Source organism: Octodon degus, unplaced genomic scaffold, assembly GCF_000260255.1.
Source record: "Octodon degus isolate 3935 unplaced genomic scaffold, OctDeg1.0 scaffold00096, whole genome shotgun sequence".
Classification (NCBI taxonomy): Eukaryota; Metazoa; Chordata; class Mammalia; order Rodentia; family Octodontidae; genus Octodon; species Octodon degus.
In genome coordinates, this window is record NW_004524672.1 from 8,222,532 (window position 1) to 8,245,201 (window position 22,670).

Here is a 22,670-nt window from a genome sequence, read left to right on the forward strand (position 1 = left end):
GTATCTGCATTTTCATTGGATTGTACATATTGTTTAATTTCTTTAATTTTATTTGAGACCCATTGAATGCTCAGGAGGGTACTATTTAGTTTCCATGTGTTTAGAGAGTTTTCAGTGTTTCTTTTGTCAATATTTCCCAGCTTCATTACACTATGATCAGATTATGTGCAAGGGATAATTTTGATTCCTTTTCATTTACTTAGGCATGTTCTACATGCTAGCACATGATCTGTTTTGGAGAGCATCCCATGTGCAGCTCAGAAATATATGTATTCTGTTGCTGCTGGGTGGCACCCTCTGTAAAGGTGTACTAAGTCCATGTATTCACAAGTTTGGTTTAGTTCTGTTATTTGTTTGTTTAGTGTTTGCATGCTTGATCTATCTCTTTGTGTCAGTGAGCTGTTATTCTTCTTATTATTAATTTTTTTATTTTAGGGAAGGGTCTACAGGACATTCAGGATCTCACTACTAGATTGGTTTTCTAGTGATCCGCCTGTTTACAGCCTCCCGAGAGCTGGGATTACAGGCATATGCCACCACACCCAGTCTCAATTGCCATCTCAGCACACTCCGGGGGCGTGGCCAGCATGGTAGACCCTGGGGATCAAAGTCCTGGCCCCTGTTCCTGCTTGCAGGTGCTTTAATCCACTGAGCTATTTGGCCAGCCCTTCAGTCAATGGAGTGTAAAATTCCCCCAGTAAACTTATGTTATTGCTCATTAGGTTTTTCATATCTGTTAGAATTTGTCTTACATAATTGGGTGCTCCTACATTGGGTGCATATATATATTATTAATTGTTTTCTCTTCCTCTTGTACTTTTTCCTAACAAGTATGTAGTGGCCTTCTTTATCTCTTTTAATCACACTTCTTTGTGAAGTTGACACTGTCAGCAATTAAAATAGCTACCCCTACGTTTTTCTGGGTTTCTGCCCCATGGAGTATTGTTTTTCATCCTTTGGCATTCAGTCTATTAATTTCTTTTTAAGTTAAATGTGTTTTTTGTATGTAGCATATTGATGGATTTTGTTTCTTGATCCACCCTGCCAGTTGTCTATTGTTGTTGAATTGAGGCAGTTTTCATTGATAGTTATAATTGATATGTATTTACTTATCTTTGTCATGTTGTTTTCCTACTGTAGAATTCCTACTGTTCCCCACTTGCTTAATTACTTGCTCTGCTTGGTGGTTATCTTCTGTTCTTTATGAAAGTATGGTCTTTTTGGTCTCTCTCTAAAATATCAGTGCATACTCTATAGGGTTGGTTTGATTGACATGAATTTCTTCAGTTGTTCTTTGACATAGAAGTATCTAATCTCTCCATTAAATTTCATAAATAGTTTTGCAGGATATATCAATCTGGGTGAAAGTTTTACTGTTTTTTTTTCTGGATCTCAAATGTCTCACTCCAAGATCTTCTTGATTTGATGGTCTGTGTTGAGAAATCTACTGATTCTGATGGGCTTTACATCATAGGTCATCTTATCTTTTCTAACACCTTTAATATTCTGTTCCTTTGCTCAATTTCTGGGATCTTGGTTATTATGTGTCTGGGTGAACATTTATTTTGATTACATCTAGCTGGATTTCTATATGCCTCACTTAACCGTATACCATATTCTTTTCCCACGCTTGGGAAATTTTCTGCTACTGCTTTCTGCAAACACTCTTTATGTCCTTTGTGTTAACTTCACCTGTTTTGTTGACACCTATTAGTCTTTTATTATTTTTCTTTGCATCATCTTGTAGCTGTTGTGTTGTTATTTCTTGGTTTCTTACTTTTCATGGGATTTTTTTGGGAACAACTTTCATTTTTTATTTAATAAGTCATCAACAACTTCTCCCTTCCTACAACTGCAGTTTTGTTTGATATCCATGCCAAGTAATGAACAGTGACAAAGCTAATTAGAATATGCTACTTCAAACACAGCTCATTTTCTTTTAACAGGCAACTATAGATGCATTGTAGAATGCACAATGATTTACTAAGAAACTTAAACAACTTCACAAATGTAATCAAGTCCAGGGTACAGTAAACATCAGCTGTGATACAGCATAACTCTTTAAGGTTACTCATGTTGCATCCCTTGGCCACTAGCTGAATCTTGATATGGAGGAAATTTTTAGCTAATGCAAAGTGGAGATGCAGAAAATATTTTTTTTCTTAGGAGCCAAGCACAGGAACCATAAAAGCACTAAACGTTGCTGAGAGCATCCACTCCAGGAAAGACTTTGCCTTCTAGGAGCTGTAACCTGGCCCCACCTCCAGTGCTCATATGGCTGACTTTATCCTCTGTGTTCCATTTGGCACAGCAAGTAGTAGTGTCTCTACCCCCTATGATGGTGATGCAGTCCCTGGGAGTGGCTTTCACCACCTCATCCATGAGGGCTTTTGTTCCCCTGGCATAAGCTTCCCATTCAAATACCCCTACAGGTCCATTCCACACTATTTTTGCAGCAGAATCAACAGCCCAGCATACTTCTTGCTCCTCTCAGCTCCACAGTCTAAGCCCCTCCATCCAGCAGGTATGCCAGAGGCCACAGTGGCTTGGCCAGTCTTGGCATTCTCATCAAACTTGTCAGCAGTGACAAAGTCAACAGGCAAAGTAATCTTCACACCATTCTTTTCAGCTTTGGCCATCAGGCCTTTAACAATCTTGGATCCCTCTTTATCAAATGGGAAGTGCCAATCTCCATCTTGTTGAGCACTTTAAGGAAGGTAAAAGCCATTCTATCACCAATAATCATCTCATTGACTTTGTCCAGCATATTATTGATCAATGAGATCTTATCTGCAAATTTAGCACCACCCAAGATAGCCTGGAAGGGTTGCTCCTGGTTCTCAAGGTCTTAGTAATATAGTTCAGCCCCTTCATCAAAAATCCACTAGCCTTCTGTGGCAGGCTGATTGCCACCATAGAGCTGTGGGCTCCACGTGCAATACCAAAAGTGTCACCAGCATAGACATCCCCTAGCTTGGAAAGAAGCTCAGAAAGCTCCTGTTTTGGCTGGTTCAGCTTTACCTTTGTCCCAGAAGCATCTTTTCTTTTCCTGTCATGCTCCATATGAAAGCAGAGGTCCTCCAAAAGGATGACGAATCCAACTGATAGGTCAACACAGCCTTTCCCTACTTCTGGGCTCTCACAGCCCTTTAAGAATAGAACATCTAGGGCCAGCAAGATAGCTTAGGAGCCTGAACTCCTACTTAGGCAAGCAGTAGGACACAGGTTCAATCTCCTGTACCATATGCCATGCCAGCCCCACCCCTGGGAATGCTGAGCTAGCCACAGAGCCTGGGTGTGGTGGTGCACACCTGTAATCCAGCACTGGGAAGGCTGAAAACAGGAGGATCACCATGAGTCCAAGCTGCATAGTGAGACCATGTACCAAATATATTTTTTAAAAAAGAATAGAACATCTTTTCCCAGCAGAGATTTGATTTCTATAGCAACTGGCTGTAAGGAGTACTTCTTAGGCATTGGGATACCATCTGACCAGCCTCAGTGGTTCATAAAGACAACTATTTGGTGCCATTGTCCAAGCAGAATTTGATGCTTGGGACAGCAGCTTTGATTCTTTGGTTGTTGATTATCTGGTTATTCTTCATAGGAACATTGAAATGTTCTCTCATAATGATTTGCTTCCCCTTCCCTTTCAGCTTGTCCAGAGTCAGCTTGTTAAAACGTGTCATTTTGGTAATAGAGTGGAGGCAAGAACACAGGGACTCAGAGGCTGTTGGTGCATCTGTAGAGCCCTGGGCATGGATGCAGAATCTCTTTATTTTAAAGAGGTATTTCCTTCCATGTTCACTAGCTGCAATGTTATCTTCAAGGTCTGAAATTCTATCTTTTGTTACGTTCAAATGGTTTGCCAGCTTTCAATGGAATCAGTAGTGTTCTGGATATCTATCTGAATCTATTTCTTTCATTCTAGTTTTTTCTTGTATTGTTCATTTGACATTTCTATCATTTTCCTATTCCCTGCTATTTTTTATCTATGTTTTTCTTAGATGTATTGAGCAATTCTTTCATGATTATTGTCATTCCCTTTTTTACCTGAGAGATTATTTTTTATCTGATCTCCTCCATGTCCTGATGGAGTTGCTTCTTTACTTTAGTTTCTATCATCTCAGAAATTTCAGGTGCATGATTTAAAAGCTCTTCTATGACTTTGGCTCCTGGACTTGTTTAAAATGGACTAGAGGTTGGAGATTGCCTTTTGTTCCTTTTTAAAAGCCCCCAGTGTTCTACCTGACTCTGCAGCAATGGGTGAGGTATAGATGCTCAGGAGAGTGGGAAGGCAAGGTAGGCTCACCAAAGCTACTGTTTTGTGCGGTCTAATGTGACTTCCACCTTATGGAGTGGAGGGGCCAAACACAGTTCAAGAAGGATCCAGTGATGATGACTCCAGGTTGAAAATCTGCAAGGCTCCTTTGATGATGGGTCAGTGCCGGGCAGGGCTACCCAGGGCTCTTGCAGGTGCTTGTGGTAGTTATGTTTCCCTGGTCATCTTCAGGTTGAGAATGGGTGCCAGGGCTCAGTGGAACTATGGTGAGAGGGCTTGGGTGTGCAGGGCTAGCCTACCAGGTCTCCATGGTGGTCTCAAAGGCCAGGAGTGGTAGCGAGGCTCAGTGGAACTCTAGCAGTAAGGCTGGGGGAGGTGCACAGGGCCAGGCCACCAGTTTTCCCCCACTGGTGTCCAGCTTCCTTACTAATTCTAAGGAGTTAGTTTGTTTCAATATACAATACCTAATCCTTTCAGAAAATTCCATTTTATTAACTATTAGTTTGAACTGTTTAATGCTTAAACATCTGCCTTACTGGCATTTGTTTTGTCCTTTTATAAGTATAACTTTGCTAAATTTTGTTATTTTTTTAACATCATAAGTAATGACTAGAAAAAATAGAACTCAAAATGTAGCAAAAATTAAACAAATCCTTCCTAAGAATACAGATTATCTTTTTAATATAAACCTAATACATTTTTAGTAGTTGTGGGATGTGTGAAATGGCTCCTGCCTTTAAAGGCATAGATCGATTGCATTCTCCCAGAATAGGTTCATTCCTCGAAATATCCTGGAAGAGAAGACTCTAACACAAATGCAATTACTTTTCTCAGCAAGTAAAAAGAAGTAAAAGTAGTATTCTAAAGACATACTCAATATCCCATACCTGTTGTCTAAATTTAAATGTATGAATATAAACGTTACAGCACTTGCCTTTTGGATCCTATTCTCACTGGGAGGAAAATGATAATATTTACATCTATAATACATTACAGTTTCAGTATATACAGAAAAAAGTGTACAAGCATTTGAAAATACTGATGTTGTTGCCCCAAATCTGACAATATAACCTACCCAAATGTTTCAATTTTTGTTTTATTTATTCATGGTCTAAATATGCAACTGCAGTGGAGATTTTAGCTTTCTGTTACACGTGATTTTCTATTTATTTATTTATTTATTTATTTATTTATTTTGGTGGAATCAGGGATTGAACTCAGGCCCTTGCACTTGCCAGGCAAGCACTTATCCTACTGAGCTATCTCCCCAGCCCCATGATTTAAACCATTACATTTTGAGAAATTGATAAGATTAATATTAAATAGGACAGCCAATATTTTTAAAAAATAATTTAACATAGCCTAATGACTTCTTCAGTTCCCCATGTCACTTTTTAGTAGACACATAAATAAATAGAAGTAGATGGATCAAGCAGTACGTATTCTTGATGCGATATGAAATATGTTTATTTGTAAGAAAACAGCATTGCAGTCATGTGGGATTTCTGAACTCAATACACTTGATATGTAAAGCCAGATATTTCTTCATTACATGCATGTTTTTGGTCTGAGGAGTCCACTATATCACAGAGTATTCGACAACATTCACAGAATTTCCCCACCAAAACCAGTAGCACCCACCCTTGTTTTGTAAGTGGTGACAACCAAAATGTCTCCAAACATTGCCCAGTGTCAATGGACCAGGAAAATGAGCCCTGGTTGAGAATTACTGCTTTAACATATAGGCTGTTTGAATTACTGAGGAAAGGAGGAAAAGGAATGCAGGTCACTGTTCCTAATTCCTCTAAGAGGAAAGGTAGACTTTTCACCTTTATGGCCCAGGAGAAGCTACCCACTGCAGACCTCTGGGGTATGCCACTTTATTTTTTTATTTTAATGATTTTGTTGAGAAAGAAGAAACAATGAGATAGTTTCAAAACAGATTAGTAGTACAGTTACAATAATTAATACATGGTATATTGCTGTCTTTGTAGTAGTTGTTTGTAGTACAAGATGCAGACGTGATATCCTGTCTAAACACCATTAGTTCAAAACCTTCTCATTGAACTAAGAGAAAGTAGCTGTATATTTATGCTATTTTGTATATGCAGATATATATTTCTTCTACCACAAAATGGTCCATTTATATCCCCTTTTTTGTTTACTTTTGTCAGAGATGTCTATTCCATTGCCTTTCATATATTGTAGGTGCATGAATTCAGCAGAGTAATCCAATATAGTCCACTTTAGAGCTTTGAGGCAAGCATACTCCTGCAGCTGAGTAACTTTGTGTGATGCTAAAAGCCTCACTTTTTCCTCAAGACTAGAGCTATGATCATGATGGAAATGGAAAACAGAAACTTCACTTCACAGAAGGCCCAGGACAGTGCTGTGAAGTCACACCAGTGTGCACTCACTGTCTGAGCTAACTTGGGCAAAGGGTTGGTCACTCATGCCGACGGCTCTTATGACAACCACCACGATAAACAGGAAGACTACCCTCTATCAAAGACAGATAAAAGAACCTTAGAGATAGGCACAGGGTCAGTGCCCACTTGGCACACGCTCCCGGAGGCTCTCATCCTCTTTGGCTAGGATCTCTCCAACCTCTTGTCTTATCTCCTTTCTCAGGCTGGCTCCAGTCCAAAGTTCCTCCTCATAGCTGTCAAAATGTTCTTTCTAAAGCATGAGACTGAAATTATCTCTGCCCTACTTAAAATGCTTTGATGTTGCCTTTGAGACAAAGTTCAAGCACCTTAGCCTGGCCCTGTCGCTGACTTCATCCTCGGACACCTTTGCCATGCATGTCCAGCTCAAATGAATATGAATGTGTCCTTTCTTGTTTCTGCATGGCTGCTCATGCAGCCTTTTTATGTCATTGTCACTTCAACATATGTATCTAGTATGTATATTTCTTTGAAAAGTCACTAAAAATTGTTTTTTCCCTTCTTTCATCTTTCCCTTTCTCTCTCTCATTCCCTGCCCCCAATAAACACTTCACTGCACCATAAAAGATCTGATTCAACCATTCTATGGTTTATAGTCATGTTATTTTTTATAACTCCATATCCTCATTTATTTTGTTTGTGTAATAGTGTGGATTGTACCTACCATATGCTGTCAGCACTATACTGTTGAGCTATGCTCATGGGCCTCCCCTACTTTGCTCTTAGACTGTGTCTCTCAGTGTTTCTTTCTTACATCTTCCAGTAGAAATTCTTCCTGATCCTTAAATATCTTATGTCTCAAAAAGGGTACTTTTCCTTTTCCAGTCTCAAAATTCCAATTGGAATACTTCAGACACTTTCATGCTAACTTGCAAATGTATCCTTCCAGCGTCTACCAAAGGCCTGCACAGCCATCCCTGATAACTGTCTTTACAAAGCAATTCTCCTAAGTGCCTTATTCACATGCTCAAGGCAGAATACTTCCTATGTGGCTCCCCTTCCCCCCATAGCCTGCTCTCCATGAAATGTCTCATCACGCAACCATCTTCACCAGAAACACGATGCTCCCCCAGAATCCTTCTTTGTCCTCTATACTCTACGAGTGATGAGATCGTTTATTCTCTAAATTCAAGATTTCCAATAGTGTTCATTTTGCTATTGACTTTATTCAAAATCTATGGTGATAAATGCTTCAAATGTTAATCATCAGTGTCAGTCCAGTCTTGCCTAGGCCACTCTATTTTTTCTTGCTATTGACAAAGTGATTCTTCTCATGTCCTTTCTAAATCTGGAATTCTTCCCAGACTTCCCCATGAGGTGGTGTTCAAGCTGATTGCCATGGAAGACTAAAGAAATGGGAGTATCACTCTGTGTGGGCTATAGTAACACCAGAGTAGTCACCATAATAATCATCATCACAAGGCCTTATCTGTCCTCATGAAATATAGTCTTTTATGGATCTTAAATGTCCCAGCTATGTGAAATCCCTGTACATCCCTAATGTGCAACACTATCTCCTGTCTCTGTGATTTCTTTCTATTAAAGAGAAAAGAAATGAAATAATTAAAACAATGATACAAAATTTCAAAATCAAGTGACAGAAATTTAATAATGATTATTATATTGCATATTGTTATCTTCAAAGTAGTTACTCAGACTACAAGATATAGACATGCAAAACTGATCAAACAATATAAGCCCAAACCATTCCTTTCAATGAACTAATAGAAATTAGGCTCTTTTATTAAAACATATCTTTTTCTTTCTCATTCTCCCAACTTTTGTGCCTTAAATATCCTTTGCCTCTCTAATTTCCTAGTAAATGTACTATTTGTTTAAGAACTTTTTCAACAGGCTGGGGAGATAGCTCAGTAGAATAAGTACTTGGCTGGCAAGCAAAGGACCTGAGTTCAATCCCCAGTTCCACCAAAAAAAAAACTTTTCAACCACACCTTGGCCATGGAGACTTCTCTGGTTTCTTCCATAAGATAAACCTCTCTCTCTCTCTCTCTCTCTCTCTCTCTCTCTCTCTCTCTCTCCACACACACACACACACACACACAAATGGCATCAGGCACAGGCAACACCATTGCACCTACAATTTTTAAATTTAGTTGCATTACTTAATTTAACTCATTTACTGGATAGACCATAAATTGGTAGGTTTCCAAGAAAAGCTGTATCTTATTTATTCCTAAAATTTACTCCTGGCACCCGTAGGATATAAACATTAACAACATTTTGAGAATAGAATGAGAAAAACAGATGAGTAGGTGAACTTTAAATCCCAGCTATATGGTTGGCTCATGACACCTCTTCATTCTACTATACTTTCAAAGACTCTTTCTCAACATTCACAGGTATAGAATAAAAAACAACTCTCTCATGACAGCTACTACAGTGACTGACTTAAAATAAACAGAGTAAAAATGTTCAAGCAGAAGAGAAGAGAAAGTTTAACAGAGGTGAAAAACATAGTGAGTGTGGCATTACTAAGGAGTAGAGGCAATGAAAGAGGAAAGAAATAAGCTCCATGAGGGAAGATTGTTGGGGTCATGTTCTCGCCATTTGCTGAAGGAAAACTAGAGTCATTTTTCTCTTCTCTAACCCCTTGCAATAAGGAATAAGGAACCCAAACATAGTACATGAATTGTCTTTCTGAAGATAACAAAAATAAGTGAAAAAGGTCCGACTACCACTTTCTTTAAGTTGTGTCTTTTAAATCCTTTAGAATAAGCAAACTCACAAAAATTGACAAAAAGAGAAACAGAAAGTAGTAGTTTTTACAAGGACAATGCTACTTAAAGTTTATAAATTTTTAACTCCAAATTCTATTGTAAGTACCACAGTGAATCTTGCATCTATGAAATACTATTCCTTGATTATAGGTGCAAAAATATCAATGAGTATAATTAAGAGAGAAGACTTTGTTTTAATCAAATCAATGTTTGGAGATAATAATTAAAGTCTAGGACCGGTGACGCAGCTCAACAGACTAAGCACCTGCTTTGCCAAACATAGGGACTAGGGTTCGATCCCTGGTGCTCTATGCCATGCCAGCCATGCCCACAGGGTGCACTGAGCAAGTGAATGAGTCCAGGCATGTTGGCACATGTCTGTAATCCCAGTGCTGGGGAGGCTGAAAACAGGAGGATCCCTATGAGTCCGAGCTGTGAACTGAGACTCTGTACCAATATATAAATGAAAAAAATCAGAATAATAATTACAGTCTTATCATGCCTTAAATGACTAAATTTCCATCTTTCAGTATGTTTGGCATCACGGGGGTCAGCCACTTGGATGGCTAAATTTTTATACATTCCAATAATAAGTATCATGCATCCACCAGTTAGCCTTGAAAAATAAAACAAAATTCATAGACAGATCATCACCTAACAGAAGTTACTGGTGGATGCGATTTTAGAGTTTTTATCTTGGGAGAAAAACTTTTCTGCTTTAAAAGCAAGCTGGTCTCTGTGACTTCTGCTCTCCGTGAACTGGAGGTGGAGAGCAGCCACGTGGGTGCCTCTGGTGCCTGCATGCTGGGATCTGCTCCGTTCACACATGCAGACCTTGGCAAGACTTGCATCACAGCACGGTGACTGAGGCAGGCAATGTCTCTCACAGAAGGTGGGAGGCAAACGGAGAGACAGGAAAACGAAGTCCAACTTTAGCAGAGGCCAAACAGTACCAGGTTTTGGCAGAATCATGGCTGCTTTACTGTGTGTTTTTGAGAACATGGGAGTCAGGAGCTCTCCCCCCTTCTGTGCTGCCATCTGCCTCAGCCTTGCTAAGGGAGCATCCTGGACAGCGATCACTGAAACACGGCAGTATTTTGACTTTTGATATCTGCTCTGCAATGGTATGGGAAAATATTTTCAAAAATGGAACTTTCGTATACTATTAGTTTTAGAATAAACCAGCTGGAGTATGGGATTTTGATGGGAATGCCACTAGTATAAATCACAAGATTAAAAACAAACACCAAAACACTCTACCCATTATCCAGAAAGAGCTGAAGTACCTAATGAAGTTAAAAGTACTCATGTGTTGCTTTACAAAAAATAATGACTCAACTGATAGTTCTTGATCACTGTTCTCAAAAACAGGCCATAACCAAAAACTAATGATTGCTCTCTGACTACCCCTTTCCGTAACAATCCTCGTACAATTCTATTGAGCATTGGAGGATAGACCTTATTCCGTGTTTTTGTGTGTACATTATCTCATCTAAATACAATTGATGTAAGCCTTGGGCATTTGAAGCTGATAATAGAAAAAAATATTGGTTCGTATTAGTTCTCTGGACCAGGAAATCCTGACGTCAGAGCTTTGAATAACAAGAATGTTTATCATTACAAGGTAAGTGTTTATACGTACTGAACAGTCTAACAAAATGTTTGTAACCTTCACATTCTGGCTGTCGGAGGAGTACACTTGCATTTTATTACCGGACTTTCTGAAAGCCCACAGAAAGATTTAAAAATCAGGCATGATAAAAAGTGCCTTCTTTTATTTTTAACAAATACTTCAATTTCAGTGTTTTCATTGAATCTGCAAATAATAGGGGACAGTCCATCGATGACTGTCTCTGCACACACACACACACACACACACACACACACACACACACACACACTCATTGGTCCAATTGAACCTGAAGGTCCACCCCTTGAAGGCGGCTGCAGGCCTTAGCTCTTCATTTCATTGTCTGAAGTTTTTCAGCAGTGCACACTCAGGTACAAAAGAGAGAAGATATTTTCTTTTTTTTTTTTTGAGAAGTAGATAAAGAGTAAGACACACAATTTTATTTAGTAAAATGTGGGTTCACTCCTATCCTTATAATTACAGTTTATCATCTCCACTAGTCAGAGTCTCTGAATCTGGCTCTCAAAATGAAAACAATAATGGTATGATATCATATGTCTCGCATGGGTGCCATGAGCATGTGTGATGACATAAATTAAAAGTATTTAAGCACAAGTCCAAAATAACCTACCTATCCATCTTCCTATCTTAGTTTATATGCTAGTTTTCATCATCCTCCAGTCTATAGCTAAAATGAAGTCCAGATGCTAGCAGTTTCAGGACAATCAAGACAGAAATATTTTATACTACTATGTCCATAAACATAACTGAATTCCGTCAGTGAGATATCCAGCCATCTGTTGGGTAAACGCTGGAACCAGGGTTCATCTAGGTGGAACACCCCTATTTTCAGCAGTACACACACACACACACACACACACACACACACACACACACAGTCAGAGGTATTTGATCCATAGCACAGGAGAGCTATAGCTGAGAGTCCACCTCACACTGTCAACACTGCCCATGCCTCCCTATAAGGAATGGCTCCCACCATAACGCCCCATCACGATGATTCAATATTCAATATTCCAACATCTCGTGTCCTAGTCATGGTAGGAAAAAAGAATAGAAACCATATAGGAGGGGACAGAATGGACCTCAAGAGAGCTTATTTGAGTCACAAAATTCCTTATTAGAAGTAAGTGAAGATGGATGATCATTTGAATGGCTTCATTTAAAGACTGCTCACAATTTTGGCAGTCAGGAATGGCAACCCTGACCTCAGTTTCTCTCCTGGAGGCTGGATATCTCTCCCAGGTACTGAACCACAGTGGGAAAATTAAGGGGAATAAAACAAGAGGGAGAATCCCACAACTGGCTGGGTATTTACTGTACTGCAAGCAACTCACACTCCAAGAATTTCCTTTCCTGTCACTGGGCTTCCATTTCTTTCCATTCAGTGTTCCTGATGATGGACCATCTTTTAATGAAATGGCTTTGTATTTGCATAGCCAAACAAAACTGATCTCACTGTCATCTCCATACAGAGTTTGCTTCCAAAAATTTGAAGATATAACTGTATGGCTTGACTTATTCATGTTTCCTAGCTCTTCTCCTTTCCTTCTCTTGATTAGTTAGTCCTTGAGATCCTGCTTTCCTCTTACTTGTATTATACCTTTCTACTTGTATTTCTTCTTTTGAGTTCTTATACTAGGGAGACTATACAATATTTACACATGTGTGTCTGGTTTATTTCACTTATGAGTATATGTTCAAGTGGCATCCACTTCAATATAAAGGCTCCCAGTTTATCATTCTTAATAGCTGAATAATACTCTGTTGTGTAAAAATACCACATCTTTTTCAACCATTCCTCAGGTGATGGGCATCTGGGTTGTTTCCAAGATTTGGCTATCACAAATTGTGCTGCTATAAACATAGGCACACATATATCCCTATGATATGATGTTTTCAGATCCTCTGGGAAAATTCCCAGTAGAGGAATAGCTTGTTTAAATGGGATTTCCAGATCAACTTTTCTAAGGAGTCTCCATTTACCTTGGTCTTAACCATCAAGCAGAAAAGTATAAAAACGAAATATAAGAAGTAAAACCATGCTGTTATGTTGAGCTGTGGGGGACTCAGGTCAACAATTTCTGACATTGCCAGTGAAGCAGAAGACTGAATACTATTATGGGCTACTGGATTCTTTTAGAATATTTTGCTGAGTTAACACATCTATAATATTCAAATAATGGAACTTAACAAAAAAAGCGTATACAGATGAGTGTCCATTTTGTATCTGTGTATTCAAAATGGTTAGGATAGATATATAGTTACATTCTCTGAATGAATAGAATGATTTGTTCTAATGGTGTTTGTAAATAGTATATTATGTCTGCATCTTGTACAACAATTAACCACTAGGAAGAATGTATGCAATGTGTTAATTATTGAAACTGTCCTACCAGTTTGAAAAAAAAATTTTTTTTGAAGAGCTTTGCCATGCTCTACTCTGGATAGCCAAAGGGAAGGGACACTCGAGTGAATGCCTACTAGATGAGCCACAGGTATCTGATGGTCTCAGCTAGCATTATTTTCCCCACTGTCGTGAGTCTTCTTTTTCCAATTTCATGAGTAACTAAAAATTAAGAGGAGTCTCGAGGATAACTATATCTGTCTCTATACAAAAATATTCACATGAAGTAAGAATCTTCAGCAGAAAAATAGAGTTTCTGTAGTCCACTGGAAGAGAAATCAATGATCACTAAATTACCATAATAAAAAAGTTTGTAATAATAAAATAATGAAAATAGATAAAAATTGCCTGAAAACATTTCATGATCCTATTATTGTACCAAATGAGTTACACAAACTAGTTCTTTTACCTTTTCTTTTTAATTTTCAAAAATTTTTTTATTTCTGTTTACCTTTTCTTATCCTCTCAAGGCATCCCTTTCACTCTTATAATCCTTATTTTATAGAGAAAGAAATTGAGGCTTATGATGGCTAAACAATTCATTTGGGGCTTTGAGAAGCAAGTGAAATAACAAGATTTACCTGGGGAGATAGCTCAGTGGCATAAGTACTTGCCTGACAAATGTAAGGTCCTGAGTTCGATTCCTGGTATTTAAAAAAAAAATAGCCAGGATTTAAGCTGGTTTGTCCAACTCTAGAGTGAGTACTCTAAATGACTTTTGAAATGTAAATAAATTAACATGTATGTGTATAGGGACAGGTCCATGGTTGTTACCAGCTCTTCCTGTCAGTCCTACTATATCATTTCTTGACTGGGGAACAATGGAAGTGTAGCCTCCTGATTGAGAATACTGGTCGAAATGTGTGTCATGATTGAATATCATCTGTGAAATGTGTCACGTCTGTAGAAGTATTAAGATCGCTGCCTAATGGGAAGACTGGCTGGACAGCAGGTGACCCCAGTACCGTCTGTCTGGTGAGTGCTATAACAGGAGCGTGTACACAAGATCAGGAAACAGCCAAGAAAAGTGGTGCCCACTGGAAGGGATCTTTAAAGAGAAAATGTCGGTCTTGTATCTGGGAGGTAGATGAGGAGCTCATCGGGGGAAAAAATATGTGGCAAAGACATAAGACAAGTGCCAGAACTCACCATGGCAATGAGGATAGGGAAGGATGCCTTTTGAATGGATGTGGGAGTAATGGACATTCACTGACATGGTTGCCTTTTCTGTTTTTCTCTTTGTCCTGTTGAGTGAGTCCAATACTAACCTCTTCAGTATTGAGAACAAAGTAAGCTTCTAAATTTGTGAAGTGACTTTGTCCTAAGTGCATCTCTGTGCAGTTGCTGTACAGAAAATATTGAATACACGGATAGAATGAGTGACAGAGACAGGAAGACCAGGAAAGAGACTGTGGTTATGACTGGCCCACAGTAACTAGTGTGTAATGACAAAGAAGGCATGTCTACACCAAGACACTTGTATGGTGATGAAGGAGAAATAACTTCAAAGGAAAGCCTTAGTAGATGGAGTGAATGGGATTTGGGGACTCCTTTGACATGGAAAATAAAAGGAAAACAAGATCAAAGATGATCACAAGCTTTCTTACTTCAGCAGCTGTGTGAAATGTGGGACCATTTCTGATGGGAAGTGAAAGACAGAAGAATCTGGGGTGGAGGAACATAATCACTTTATCAAGACAATGAGTGGTCCACACAGAGAATGTCAGCAGTAGGTGGGAGAACATATAAAATAATGGAAGACCGAAGGAAGTGTGGAAAGGCAAAGCTTTGATTGTGTGGTACGGAACTGATGGCCAAGGTCTTGGGAATGGCTAAGGCTTCAGAGAACCTTAAGGGCAGAGACAGATGAGAGGGAAGACAGCCTGTAGGGTGGTTTATTACCCATTTTGTGGGAGCACTGGTGTTTAGGGCAAATAAGCTAATGAGCAAGATGGAAACCAATAGTTTGAGTGATCAGAAGAGAACCTGACATTACTCAGGAGAAATGGCCTGAGATTCAGTCAAGAGCAGAGAACTTTTTGTGAAATAGTCATTTCTGTCAAATTCTTGGAAAGGCTAGGGAGCAAGAAGAGAATGAATGGTTAAAGTATGGCAAGTGGCAGGCCGCCAACGAACCTAAGAGAACGATCCCTTTGGGTCTACGGAGAAAAGGGAAAGGTGATGGAGATTTGTGTGTTAAATGAAAGGGAGGTAGAAGACGAACACCAAAAGCAGGGTCACCTGCCCCTACTTGCGCAAGGTTCGCCTATCTACTATTTCTTACATTAGACAGGCAAATAAACTACGCGATAGACAAATACACTGGTGTGACAATTTCCTCATGTTACAACATTTTTATTGTAATCAGCTACTTTGTTTCTCAGTGCATGAAATTTTAAATTAGCAATATTAAAGAAACTAAATGCACAGATATCCCAATTGCATTTCATGTTTCCTCTTTTGCTTACTTTTTGGTCTCTAGTTATGCTAGCTACCTTAAGAGCCATTGTTCTATATTTAGGACTCTTTAAAAAATTTATGATTATAATTTATTGCAAAGTGTCATTTTAACTGCTGCTCAATGTGGATTGAATGCTTTCCCATTCCTGGCCTCAGTTTTTAAAAATTATTTATTTATTTATTTGGCACAGAGTCTCACTATACAGTGCAGATGCATACAGATCTTCCTGTCTCAACCTCCCCAGTCCTAGGATTATAGGCATGCACCACCATAGCAGTTTCAGAGGCTGGCACAGCATTCCTGGGGTTCCAGGACCTGGCCTCAGTTTGAATAAAACCAGTCACAATTTCTCTTAGCTCTATGATCACTACTCTCTAGAATTTATTGCTACGTTCCTTTTTATTTTAATGACATCACGATATGTTATCATACTGTATATAATCAGTTCATTGACTTTAGTTAGAAAAGCATCTTGAGAATGAGACACTTTGTGTGTTGTCATGCGGAAGGATACAAAGCGTTGTGTCAGTGTAGTTTTTCATTTTTGTGGAAGTAGCATGTAAAAATATGAAATGGGTCCACGCAAGGACTTGATTGTTCTACCAAGGTTGGTTTACCGGAAGAGTGAGGCAGTGTGATCTGTAATGGTATGCTTTAAGTGCAAGTCTCATAGTAAATTAGAATTTTACTCACTTGAAACCTTACAAAATCAACCACAGATTATTTGGAAAGAATAATTTACAACCAAAGTATTATTTGAAAAGGATAACTTCATACTATGGAACAAATTCTACACATATTAATGAATTAACTTAACTATAGATTCAGTAGTTTTTAAACAGTATTCAGAAATGATTGTGACCAGATTGCACTGTTAACTACAATACAGGTTCAGAGGGTTACTAAAACCCATGGACGGAAGTGCTCACCTGCAGTCTCAGCCTCTCCTGGATCTTTTTATCATCTCATCTTCTAAAGTATCCAACTCTGCGTGTGCCCAGTTAGCCCATGGCTGCTTGCCTGCACCAGGCATTTAATGGGAATGTCTCTCTGTAGAGCTATCTCAAATTCTTCCTATGTTGAAATCAGAGTTCAATCTCTGATGTAGAGGCAACATAGAAGCCATCCTTTTGTTTCTAATTGTTTTCCTGTTAGTCCACGTAGAATAGCCCTGCTGTCAGATGTCCCTTAAGTCCCTGGTAAAGTCTTCTGCCTTGTATGGTGGGCTGTGAGAGTGATTGCTCTATATGTTTGACTTTGAGTAAAGGAGAAAATGTTCTGAACTTCTCAGTGTAGAGAATACTGTTCTCTGTTACTTCTTTGCTCTATGGCTATTTCTTGCCTTATGCTTCAAAGAGAACCCATGATAGATTAAAAAGCTCATTTATTCCTTCACCAAACATTGACTGAGCAACGCTATGGGACACCAAGCCTAGAAAAGACAACTCCTTTTAACGAGGCTATCTTTTAGCTGAGGGGAAAGACAAGCAGATCAGTAATTACAGGGTTAGTGGAAACAGTACTGTTCAGGCAGGTACAGATTGAAATGCAATCTGTGGGTATATGTATTTCAGAGAGGAAAGCAGAGAAAGGTTTTCAAAGCAGCTGGCACTCAATCCAAGTAGTGGTGAGTGATATCGCTTTTTCTAGAACATATGGAAGAATGTCCCAGAGTAGAAAAGGAGAGGATGAGTTGATGCAGAGGTTTGAAACAGCATGGTATCAGGTCAAAGAGTGGAATGAGGCTAAGTGGAACTTTCTTACTGTTCTCTACACAGTTTAAAATTCTTAAATTTTGCACGATGGGAATGTACTCACCTTAAATTATGTATATAGAGGAAAAACAAAACAATCACACCCAAAACAATAACATGACACCTTTGAGGAAGCTGATTGTTGGAGTGATAAATGGCTGTCAGAGATGGGTGAGGCTGATCTTGGAGCAACAAGCCAAGGCTGTCTCATGCCAGGAGACCTTTAGTGTGTTATTGTTTTTTGTATTTTTAGGGAAAGGTCAATAGGGTGTTCAGGGTCTCACTACTATATTGGACTCTTAGTGATTTGCCTGTTTACAGCCTCCCAAGTGCTGGGATTACAGGCACACACCACCACACCCAGTCTCAACCTCTATCTCAGCACGTCCTGGGTAGTGGGGCCAGTGTGGCAGACCCACATGGAATTATAGAACACAGATGAGCATAGAATCTAAAACTCAGTTTTCAATTGAACCCTGAATCCCTGCGCCTGCTAGCAAGTGTTTTAATCCTATGAGCTATTTGGCTAGCCCAACCTTCAGTGCTAATAAAGGAGTCTTTAAATGTTTGCTGAAAACTTCAAAAATAGAATGAAAGTATTAAAGAGGGGAGCAACACTGTTAATTTTATTTCAGAAAAATACCATTTTGAGAAAAGCATAAAAAACATCGGAGAAGGGTTGATTTCAATAGTGGAGGAACCAAAAAATCAGTAATCCAGAAAAGCAATATTAAGGGTCTGAGGTTTGATGACATGAAGAAAGGGGGAGCTGAGTGAGCAGATGAGAATAAAATAAAGAGCTGGAGCCACAGATTGAGGGATAGGTTCACTGCATCTCCGAGGAGTATAATTGAGGTGGGATGTAAGAAAGGACCTCAGTTCATAAAACTATTGCCAGTCACCAAGAGGGTATAAGAAGAACGGAACAAATTTAGAAAAGAAAAGAGTTTGTCCTTGGTGAATTGAATTTTTACATCCTACAGGACATCCCGGGGGGTGGGGGGTGAGAGGCTGCCTAGTAGACATTTGGAGACAAGAGTAAGGTGTCCCCTACAAACCCATAGACATAGCACTGTTTGCTACATAGAGTTCCTTATAAATCAGAATGGGACCCCCAAATTAAGGAATTCAGTGAAGGATGTCCAAATTGGGTAATTTTCATGATTTATCTTATAAATATTCTTGCTTTAGCCAACACAAGGTATGAAAATGAGTTACATATAGAGGAAGTTTCTCAGTTTAATTAAAAAAAAAAACCACCTCTTCTCAAACTGTCACAATATTCATGGAAGTAAGACCAGTTATTTTGCTATCATGAAATCAAAATAACTGGTTGATTGTTACTGACTCAGTAAATAGTTATTTTGGCACTCAGTGCATGACCGGGTCCCTACCCAGAAACTTCTAGCAAAGACAATAGTAACAGTGAGGTACTTAAGACTGTGATCATAAATGGGCTGATGTAAAACAAATGAATATATTTGGTCAATATTGCAGTGAATCAGAAGAGCTAAGTGTACTTCATCAAATGTAGATGAAAGCAGCAAAGCCAAGCAGGGCAAGTAACATCTGCTCTCCATCATGATTCAGTATTGAGCCAAGCTACATGGGGTACAAAGCCCAGCCAAGCACCAAGTCCCCATTTTGTAAAATGTCAAATTAAGGTCCAGTGACTAAGAAAACAATAGAAGCTGAGCAATGCTCACATCTCCTGTTGCTGCTAAGGTAAATATCGGGGCCTCTGGAACACACTTGCACAGAACATGTATTTTAATTCTTATCCATGAATTCCGTGATGGCTTAGAGCATGACTTGGTAAGGAAGGCTTGGTGTTTAGACAGGAAAAGCTGAGGATAAAACCAGCAAATGTTGTTAGCATTCATTTACATATCCAGTATCATGGGGTCCTTTAATGCCTAGCAGGCTCAGCAGTGACAACAGTAGGTGAATCAGACTTACCTCCTGATAGTCTTCCCCAGACATCCATCCCACTCTTGCTAGGTCTCACCCAACTTGGTTTGCAGAACCCAGTGAGTTCAGAAAACTATCCCATGTGCATTGAAAACTGGCTCACAGCTGCAAAGGAAAGTGTTATAAAGTTAATAGCTGGGTTTGATAGTCAAAGGTCTCATGGAAAAAACTAACTTATTAAAATGATGAAACTTCATTCCTAATATGCCCACACTCAGAACAACTCAAATATCAGATAGATTAATAACATGTTTATACATTCATAAAATTAAATAAGGCATGTCTGTGAACATAAATGAATTATGATCACAGGCAGTAACATAAAGAAAAGATATATTGGCATGTTTTGTACAGTTTAACTTATAGAAAGTTGAAGGACAGGCAAGAATATCAATGGTGATAAAAATCAGAATAGCAGCTGCCTCCGGGAGTGCCATTCACTAGGAGGGGCCATAAGGAGTCCTGATATATTTGAAATGTACTCTCTTGATGAGGTTTGGACTTACAGCTGTATAAATATATCTCATTAACTGCCTTGTGTATTTATGAAAGGTGTCCTTTATGTGTATCTGTTTTAAAATAATAGACAATGAGCAGGGAAGAACTTGATTTGGTGGTAAGGCATATGCCAAGCAGTGTCTTCTCAGATAAAAATGGGTCCAAGATTTTAACAATTTAGCTTCAAACTGTCTTCTTGTAACCTTTGACCTCATCTCAGCTCAGATCTGCTTTATCACATAAGCATAATCACCAAAAACATCACTTACCTGTTTGTACTTTAGTTCAGCCACACAACGAAGCCAGTTATCTTTCCTAAGTGCTGGGTTGCCTCATTACCTCCTTGTTGTACACATCTTTAGTATTTCTTCACTTTTCCTAAAATCAAATTCTTTGTCTTTAACATGAATATGGGCCACTGGCAATTTTCTTGTCACCCAAAAACTTTAGTATCATCACCTGCCTGTTCCTTCAGTTTTTCTTCCTTTTTTTTCTTCCATAAATATTTAATGAATGTTTCTTATGGATATCTAATTATGTAAAGCACTCTACCAGATCATGGGGAAATAATGAATGAGAGAGAGCTTTCCCATCCTATTACAGAGTAGAGAAGAGATAAACATACCTGTAATCACAAAACTAACAAAAGAACAAAGAAAATAGACAAAGGCATTACAGAATCCAGAGGAGAGGCATCAACTCAACCTGAGAGGTTCTTTACAGAGTTGATGGAAGATGCTGGGTTTTGAAATAAAAGAAAATAGAACTGGTAGAGACAGGTAGGTGAGAGAGTATGGCCTCAAGGGCTAAGCAAATTGATTGAACAAAGCCACATAGTCAGAAAAGTCTGCAAGATATCTAGAAATCTCAAAATGAAAAAAGTTCAGACTGTTTCAATCTTATGGTTGAAGGGTGGGGATGAGGTGCAGCAATGCTTAGGGCAGAAAAATGTAGGCAGACAACCATATCATCAAGGACCTGCTTTGCAATGCTGAGGTGTTTGGATTCCATCCTACAGGCAATGAGATCTCCCAGACACACCCGATGTTACAGCCATGCCAAGCTCTGCATGGTTCCAGGACAATCACTGCGGCACTTTCACAACTCCTTACTGAACTTCATCTTGTTTCTTCAGTTCCAAAGCTGACTTCATCTTGCAAAACTGTATTCGTTGTTCTACATTATATACCTGACAACACAAAATTGCTTCTACTAAACTTGGCATGGACATTCTGCCCTTGGTTCCCATCAGGAGTAAGGTGAGAACAAGCTCATGAACCTTGGTGTCTCATTGCCTGCAGTGACATTGTTTGAAAGCCATGTTTATCCTTTGTACAGCATTCTCACCAGGCAAGGCACCTGGGGAATCTCAATATCAAGAACAGTGGAGGTCTCCAGAGAGAGAGTTCATTTGTGTTTCATCTTAAGTATATCTCATTGTTTCAGAAACTGTCACTTGTCTTTGCTTTGGCTCAGAACCAAATCTGTGATCCACCTCAAAAAATCCCAAGGATCACACTCTGTTCTCACCTAGTCTTTAGCTTGTTTTTCTCCTCCTGTTTTCTTGGTATCATTTTGGTATGAAATTCAGAGACAAGAAGAAAAAGAGAGAAGAAGGTTGTGTTTATTAGAGGACAGGGAATAAACATAGCTAAGTGCAGACAGTTGGCCATAGGTAAGGGTCATGAAGGAAAAATTTATGGAGTACCTACTGAATTATATCACTGGAGGGTCTGTTTGTCTTAAGGCAGGTTATTTGAGTTAAAGACAAAGAACAAGATTTGAAAACACACTTATGAAATGATATGAAAATATTTAGTAAGTGCTCTTATTCCACAGTTGCAGTGACTCATATTAATTCACTTTCCATTTATTGTTCAGTGCTTTCTTTCATGGGCAGGTCTCCCTTGAGACACACAGGGGCATGTAGGGGCAGAAGGGCAGATGTTTTCTCCCTTTTTGGAAGATTAGAGGACTGAGTCTCAAGACTAGAAGCTTGTACAAGTTCACTCCCATGGTTTGTGGTTAGTGAAATCAGAAAGAAGGCTTTCTGACTCACAGTCTACCACACGATATGCAGTTGATTGCTAACTGAACAACCTTTAGACAATGCCTCATATCAGCTTACCAAACAGAGAGAAACCATTCTTGGAGTTTCATTGCACTATTTCACTTATGGTGGCCTCTGGGAGCCTCTGGGAAAGAGACTTAGACTAAGTTCATCAACACAGCATTCAAAGCCTGTCCCAGGTGGACCTACCTCCTCAGGCAATGTCATTCCATCAGTTTTTCTAATATATATCTGAAGCTGCTCATCCCTTTGAAGTCTTTAAACCAAACTTCTCTGGAATTATAAAAGATCAGTCAGGTTCTTTATTACAAAGACTTATAGAGATGGATGGAAGAATAAAAAAGACTACTGGAGGGAAGGTGTGAGGCCTGATCAAGACCATAAATGTTTTTA

At 39.0% G+C, this 22,670-nt stretch overlaps 1 pseudogene; it reads right to left on the reverse strand.

Moving 5' to 3' along the window:
• Window positions 1-2,193: 2,193 nt before the first annotated feature.
• Window positions 2,194-3,689, reverse strand: LOC101560900 (annotated as a pseudogene).
• Window positions 3,690-22,670: the final 18,981 nt, after the last annotated feature.